We start from the raw sequence: 8683 nt of genomic DNA, 5'->3' as shown, positions 1-8683 counted from the left end.
GTATAATCCGTACAGTACTGCACGGAAAAATTGACCATTTTATCCATTACAATTGCATTGCTCAAATGTGCTGTTATTGGTACCATTTACTACTGAAAATATCAACGAGATGTTTATTTATATTTCAAGACATATTAAAGGCTTTAACGCTTGTTTTCGACTCGCACTACTAATCATGATTGAACAAAACTTTTGGCAGGTACTGTATGAATAAGTATCTTTAAAGAACAAGGCATAAAAGGCGAAACGTTGTATTGGTTTGTTTTTACAATTAGAAAATCAGTTGTAACGGACGCGACATGTACTAATGACTTTACCCCTTCTACTACTTCCTCCCTACGCTTTTCTGTTACTGCAAAGCTCCACCTGCTATTCCTGAATCACCGTCTACTTTTCTAGCTTTGAGCTTTACATTATATGATACCATTTTGTGACTCACTAACAACACATGTTAGGCATTCCTTACTGTTAGTTAAATTAAAAATTTTTCAGAACCGTTTGATAGGCCAATAAAACTTAAATAACCTTATATGCGATATACTTTGACAATTTTATTTAATGAAATGTGTTGTTATAAAAAGAAAACATTAAAAAATAAGTACATCTTCAACGATTGTATCTTATGTAAGGATTTATATTTTTCTACTCTTTCGAAATAAAAGACCTAATCGTAAGTACACCTACCTATATTGGTCATAAATTATTTCGACTTTTAATGCTACCTACTGTAGCTTTACAGTGTCATAGAACTATGGATAATTTAATAAAAAGATACATACGAATAAGTACATTTATTATGTTGCCTTACTGGTATAAGTATGTAAATAGCTATCAAAAATGGAAATTACATAAAACGTTAAGAACCACGCTTATGCCACTGGACAAAACAACCACATAGGAATGTGGAATAATAAATTAAACATACCTAATTGCTTAAATTCTTAATCTGTTTTAAACTTTTTTATTGAGAACTTAATAAAATGAAACAATTATGTAAATAATTACATCGTTATTTGGTTTTTGCTTGAGTTTCTGTTTTGTTCGACAATATGGCTTTGTTTTACTACAAAAACATTTGAAATACTACTGTTAACATCATGTATCACTAGATGGCGGTATAGTGTCTGTAATCTGATATTATATCATCATCCTTGGGCTTATTGCAATTTCTCACCGCGGACTTGTTTTCGCAAGCAGAAAAAGAAAATAAAGAACAGATAAAAATACGAAAAACGTGTTGTCATGTCAGCCGATATTTGCGTATGGGGGAGTGAAATGGCCCTCACGATTATTTGGGTTGTTCACCCCTGGTATAAGCGAAAGTTAGAGAGTAGGGAGTGTGCACTATTCAGTTAATGCTGCAGTTAACACTTGACGAGACATAAAGAAAAATAGATAACAAGAACGAAAACTGTCAACCCTTCGATCTGGTAATCTTAATCTTGAACAGCACTGTTCTTTACAAAGGTTAGATATTAGATGTTATACATCATTGGCGACTATTGTAAAACACGTATTTTTTTGCCTACATGATTACTATACAATTATATTTTGGTTTATGAGTTGTACTGGCGCAATTTTTATTTAAAAAGGTGCTTGTCGCATCGCGCAAGGTAAACTACGGCAAGTAATAAATTCAAGCAACCACTGGAATAACTGCCCATTGTTATAATAAGCTCTCAACCCGTCATCATAATAATCATTTCGATAGACAGGCTAACAATAATTTTTGATGTAGTACACAGATACGCGTTGACCGGTTTTAAGCGACGCCGACGATACCCTTAAAAGGACGCATTCCATTGGCAGTCCACGAAAAATCTCAACCAGTAGCGTTTAACAATAATGTAAATTTACACATATAAGGGTATGGTTCGAGCAATAACAGAGATCCAATATTTCCGTGGATAGTAGCTTACAAAGAGTGTTCAACAAGTATTGCCGTGTAATTATATTTCATTGTCTATTCCCCGGTACCGTACCGGTTACTAAGAGGCGATTCGCCGGTACTGACCGATGACAAAAAAGCTATTCGCTGGTACCCTAGTCTGCAGAAAAGAATGCTTTATTGGTACTGAAAGCTGAAGTAACTTTGAATTATAAGATTAAATCCAGGCTTCATTTATTTAAAATTATAATTAAGTGAACATAGTGGGTATGTATGCCGTAATGATATATTAAAAGTTTAAATAAATAAAGCCTGAATTTAATCTTCTAATTCAAAGTTACTTCAACTTGCGGTACCAATAAAGCATTCTTTTTTGCAGACTAGGGTACCAGCGAATAGCTTTTTGTCATCGATTAAATACCGGTGAATAGTTTCTTAGTCACCGGTACGATACCGGGGAATAAACAACGATATACAGTTACCTTAAGTTCTCGTACCGTTTCTGGAGCAGTCACTTTTAAGGGTCTACCTAGCCCAATATCGTGGTCCAGTCCAAATTCGCCGCTCTTGAATTGCAGCTACTAGCGTCTTCAAGAATCATCTCATCTCATTCTTGTCTGCCTAAATACCCCTTGAGATTATACTACAAAATTAAGCTTCGTCAAAGATGCCATAACGAAATTAAAAAAAATACTGTAAACGTTATTCTTCATAGGGTAAAAAAGGAAACTGGGATTATTTGTCGAGAATGACGCTTTACTGCTACCCCCAAAAATAAGTGGTACAATAAGACCTATTGGATAACCACTGCACATATCCCATGTAGGAAGTGCCAGAATTGACGATCGGATGAACTTTGGCCCAACGTTGGGTTGCCCAACTTTGGCTGAACGAAGTTAAGTTGATCCACCAACAATGAGTAGTTTTCTCTTCCCAGATCTGAACCAAAGTTGGCTACATTACTTTCGGCTGATTAAAATTGGGCCAACAAAGAAATAAAGATTAATCATTATAAATATTTATGGAATCAGTTGTATTTGTATTTTTATAAATCATAATATACAGTTATTCTCTTAATTCCAACCTTAAATTGCTTTATATCCCTACTACTCCTTCCATCCTCACTTATCTGACTTCCTAGGTATCTAAAATCAGTCACTTCTTCTAATTTTTTGTCTCCTATCTTTATATTCGCTCTTTCCCTACTTTTTCTTGCATACCAGTATTTTAGCTGTCAATACAGCTTCCATTTTATTTAAAGCTATCTCTAGGTCCTCTTTGCTAGATGCTAATACTGCTATATCATCTGCAAATCTAAGCATACTAATCTTTTGCCCTTGCACATCTATCCCTACAGTTGTACTGTACTTATTAAATTATTATTGCCGGTGTCTGTTTTTTCTTTATTCTCTGAATTACTCGGTACTGCCGTGTTATCGGCGTCATTATCCGGTACTCGGTCTGATCCCAAGAAAATGGCCCGGATCCAAACCGACTACCCAGCTAATGTCTAGTTTTTACGTACTGTCTTATAATATGAGTATATAACAACAACCCCTTGAAGTAGATGTAGGTATTACGTAGAGGTTGGTATTAATATAATTAGTAGATTATCTGACATTAACATCACATTATTATTGAAAACGTTTTTAGAATGTATAAACAAAATTAGTACATTTTGACTTTATTTTTTCTCTGTCGTAATAACTAGCCGGAAGCCACTCTCAAATGAGCAAATCCAAAGGTTATTTTGCATTTTGTTTTAAGCAAAATCTCAAAACTGCACATGAAAAGTAAAAATATATGAGTTTTGAAATAAGCTGAACATAATTCAACTTTGTGTGTTACAGTTTATTGACTGCAGTAATCAGCGGCGAGTACTTGTCTTTTGCAGTCACGCCTAAACTACTCACCAATCATGAATCTCATACACACATTGTCAGGAGTACAGAAAAGAACATAGAATACCTTTTATTCAGAAAAAAAAAAACAATGTTTCCAAGGGACCGAAAAATTAATTTTATGTGGTCGTCGACAATCTCTGACACGTACGAGGGTGGATTGATAAGTTTCCGGCCTAACCAAGAGATGACGCCACTAGGCCTACCTTGAGGTGACATTCTATAGTACCATCCTTGGATAGCTTGTAGCTATAGTTTCAGCCCGATCTCCTNAAGAAGCCTTCTAAACTTTGGATAAACGGCAGTATTCGCGACCTCAAGGAGAAAAGCTAATCCTGGACCATTTTAGTCTTCATAAAACTATTAGAAAACTGAACATTTCCATTGTTAATTCTAATTACAGATTGTGTTTTGTTACAGACGGGCTGGACGAAATCGTGAAATATATCCAAGGAGATTAACAACTTCCGTAAACCCATACGACACTCGACTGCAGTATGAATTGTTGCAAAACAAAGGTAAGAGACTGTAATTAATCTCCTTAAAAGCGAGCATGAACAAGTTGAAGTAGGTTGTCGAATAGACCTTCGCCGTAGTATATTATACGGTACCTATGCATATGCTTTTGCTTTGTGGAACTCGAGAATCCGTTTGCGACACAGAGTCTGGCTAAATTTTAGCGTCGTTTCACCGATTCTCCATCATTAAAACGCTTTGTCCTCTATTTGCTTCTAAATATTTAAAGTGGTAAAAGTGTTTTAGGGCTCGATGTCGTATTACTACAGTATTGTACTTTTTATATTTAGCGTATGCTTTTTATTGATGTTTTTATGTTTTAATTGTTGATTGTTGATTGTTATTGTTACCTTTGTTAGTTGTCTTTCGTTAAATTGTATGCAGTTGGCTAGTTCTATGTAAATACGTTAGCCACATTTCTGGATTAATTTCCAATGCACGTAAACAATTGAATTCTATCGCAAATTATGTTCATATAAGTCGGATCTATTTTAATTTCTTTATGGAGATGTCCACTGCTATAGGTACTGATGTAAAATTAACTATAGAAGTTTTTGAAATCTATTCAAGGGTGATATCAAAACACCCGATCGTCGTTTGTTCATTAAGAATAACGTATTGGAAGCTATGGAGAAATTTATTTGAAGCAGGGGTAAACAGGGGGGGCAAAATAAGTCATTTATATTTACCTACTTTGTCTTCTTCTACAATAACGTAACGACGGTCATTTAGACTCTTTTTATAAATGCCGATGTGAGTTTGTTCGTTACGATTTTACGTTTTAACTAAATAAAGGATCATCATGAAATTTTGTACACATAGTGTCAGGGGTACAGGAAAGGACATAGGGTACTTTTTATCCAGAAAAAATACAGTTCTTGTTAGCTTTACAACTCATTTTAAATGGTTAGAGATGTGACCTTGAGGAAACCTCCGCGAATAGAATGAATACACTGTAGGCGTCAGCAAAACGGAAATGTTTGAATTTTGTCACGGTGCGTTTAGGTAAAGGGAAGGGGCATATCTCTAACCGTTTGAAAGGAGTTGTAGATGGTCATCCGGCATAACATCTCAGCCTGGCGACATGAGTGAAATTGTTTGGTAAAGCCAAATGGGTATGCCTTTATTACTCATATCATATGTAAATTGTTTGAAGTTAAATTGAAGTATGCAATACTGATATCCTAAAGGTTATTTTACATTTTTAAATACTTTTATATGAAAAATCTATAAAAAAGATCAACGAGAGCGAAGCCGCCAGTAAAACCTAGTTGATCTATAAATATGAAATGTTTTAATAATGTTAAAATTTTATTATAATAACTAAAACACATTTTTACAAAAATTATTTACCTCTTTATATAAAGCATTAACCATTATTAAAATTATTATAATTAACAAGATACCTACATAACGCATAACAAAAAATTTTAATCCAATTTGATTATGATTGCTGTATAGAAAGCTAGAACAATAAAAAAATCCACTTCTTCTAATTCAGTAACTAAACTATGTCAGATATGAATAGGTAGGTACATGATGCTAATAGTTTCATGTATATCAAATTAACATAAATCTTGCTTGCAACAACAATTTGTTACCCATTAAATTGAGATGGAAATGGAGATATATTAGAAAAGTGGAACGACAGTCACCTGAGGCATTATTCGCTTTAACTGGCTATAATAAATAATTTCGCGAATATCAATAAGATATAAATTAATTAAAGTTGGCGGATTGTTTATGATACGATACGTCATAGCCAAAATGAAAAATAAACTGTCCCACTTCTTGGTAACATATTAAAAGAATCTTCTAATTTGTGTACTTCCCTGAATATTTAATATAAAAGAAAATATGTAAGGGTTAATTATCGTTTGTAGAAATAACAAAACCAAAAGATACAACGAAAAGGCAGAACCCAACCGTTATTAATGATTATTTATCTGAATATGGAAAGAGGTTGAAGTCAAATTCACTCCCAAATGCCTAGAACTAGAAAAGTTTAGATTCTAGATTCTCACATATTTTTTATTAAAATAAAACATTTGAGGTAAAAGGGAGAACTGGTAGCCACACTAACCTTACAGAAACTCGCTAAAGATGATTGTATTCAATAGCTAAGGCGAATTTGCCAATGACATGCGAATGAGGTTACCAATGACATCGGAAACAATTAACCTAATGCAAAATTTGACTTGCTTAATTTGGGAATAAATTTGAAACCGTCCGTTTTCTTTTAAAAAATGCGAGGTAAGATAGGTAGGAACGTGTTTCTGAAATAAGTACAAAACATTGGAAGGATCAACTAGATACAATTGGGAATCGCATGGGGGTAAGGCAATGTGATTAAAGAGACAAAAGAATTTACAAGATACTGTAATGTTCGTGGGTTTAACAAATTAAATTTTAAGAAGAAAACTATTTATTTACACTAATTACTATTAAACTTAAAAACACTATTAAATTATTACTAAACTTCGGTAATTATTCTATTTATTTACACTACTGTTACTATTCACTGTTCTATTTATTTCACTTCTATCACTGTCTATTTATCTCTTGATTCACTTCTGCAACGGTCAATTTATTTCTCCTCTCCTTCGGCGATCGTCTCTTCCTTTTTATACTCCCTTGCNGATATTGTAATGTTCGTGGGTTTAACAAATTAAATTTTAAGAAGAAAACTATTTATTTACACTAATTACTATTAAACTTAAAAACACTATTAAATTATTACTAAACTTCGGTAATTATTCTATTTATTTACACTACTGTTACTATTCACTGTTCTATTTATTTCACTTCTATCACTGTCTATTTATCTCTTGATTCACTTCTGCAACGGTCAATTTATTTCTCCTCCACTCGGCGATCGTCTCTTCCTTTAAATACTCCCTTGCTTCCTTTCGGGAACATTCTCCAGGCGTCCAGAGAAGTCTCGTTTTATTTGAACGGTTTAATTGCTTTCCCGGAACGCAGGTACGACACACACATTTACAGATACGGCGCACATGAAGAAAAGCGCCCGCGGCTAGTCGGCGAATCGATAAGCCGCTCACACACACGTATGCCCGATCGCACACAATCACGCTCGTGGTCGCTACAATACCCAGAAAAAGTTACAATCCGAAATCAGTTCTGAACCTAAATTGACAAGGTACAGAGAAATTGCAGTAATAATTATGAAGCTACATCGATGAAGAATGTTTACAGTGACGGTTGTGGAACAAGTAAATATCAACAACTTACTACTAACCTACTATGTATAATATTTAGAAGGCCATTACGATAAAAGTTAGTCAAATAACAATTTTGTTCATCGTTAATAGTATGCAGTACTTATAGTACCTCTTGATGCGAGATTACGAAACACAAAAGAATTAAAAAAATAACATTATACAAACATTAATATTCTCTGGATTTTTGGCATCGATTCTTTTATAAACTCATATTCATTGAACTTCAAAAATTGTTAAAGTCCAATGAATAGAAGAATGTTCAACTCCAAATATTTTCTTATTTGAACAAATTAAAAACTTGATACGAAACATGTACACATGTATAGTTTTATAGCTTGTATGATTCACCTTTAGTAAGAGAAAAATGTTATAAACATTCATAGCGATTAACGTCTGTGATGCCACGGCAAAACAGACGACTCGCAGTGTTTAAAAAAATCATGACAAAGAAAACGTGACAGAAGTGTAATAATTTTCGAACCGAGTGCACGAAGAAGTGGAATCGTGATCAATACTATCTTAATAGCATTTATGTATTATTATGTTACGTTGCACAAGGTCACATTCTATTTTGATGGCTGTGTTTACAAATACTAAATTTTATAACTACATACTTATTCAGGAAGCTTATGAAAGAATCATTAAAAAACAATTTGTATTGGAAATTGGAACAATGCTACCGCGACGGATTCTCAACCAACCTGTTAGCAAAGGAGGATTTCCGTATACCTCACGAGCCTTGCGGCTGGATAAACCAAGTAGGTCTCAAAATGCAACTCTCAAAATAGAAAAAAAACCAATGGCAACGGACAAGTGGAAAAACATCGCAACAAAATTTTAACTTGAAGTTTTACGGGCAGGTTTTCAAATTGGACAATTTGCCCGTAAAACTTGAAGTAAAAATTTTCTTGCGATTTGTTTTTTCAAGGCATTCATGAAATGTCTCTTTGTCCCCTTTTTAAGCTTCTAATACCTTTAATAGCCAATGTGAGCAACTATCATTTATCATTTTATATAATGTTTGTTGGGTATTACTTGCAAAACTTTAAATGGCAAAAATGTATTTTGCATTTTACAAATACGTTCAGAAAAGTAAAAAGTGTTTTAATTAATTTAAAGTATGTATTATCCTAGAA

This window comes from Agrilus planipennis, unplaced genomic scaffold, assembly GCF_000699045.2.
Source record: "Agrilus planipennis isolate EAB-ADULT unplaced genomic scaffold, Apla_2.0 scaffold289, whole genome shotgun sequence".
In the NCBI taxonomy this organism is placed as follows: Eukaryota; Metazoa; Arthropoda; class Insecta; order Coleoptera; family Buprestidae; genus Agrilus; species Agrilus planipennis.
Note: the sequence above shows the minus strand (reverse complement) of the source record.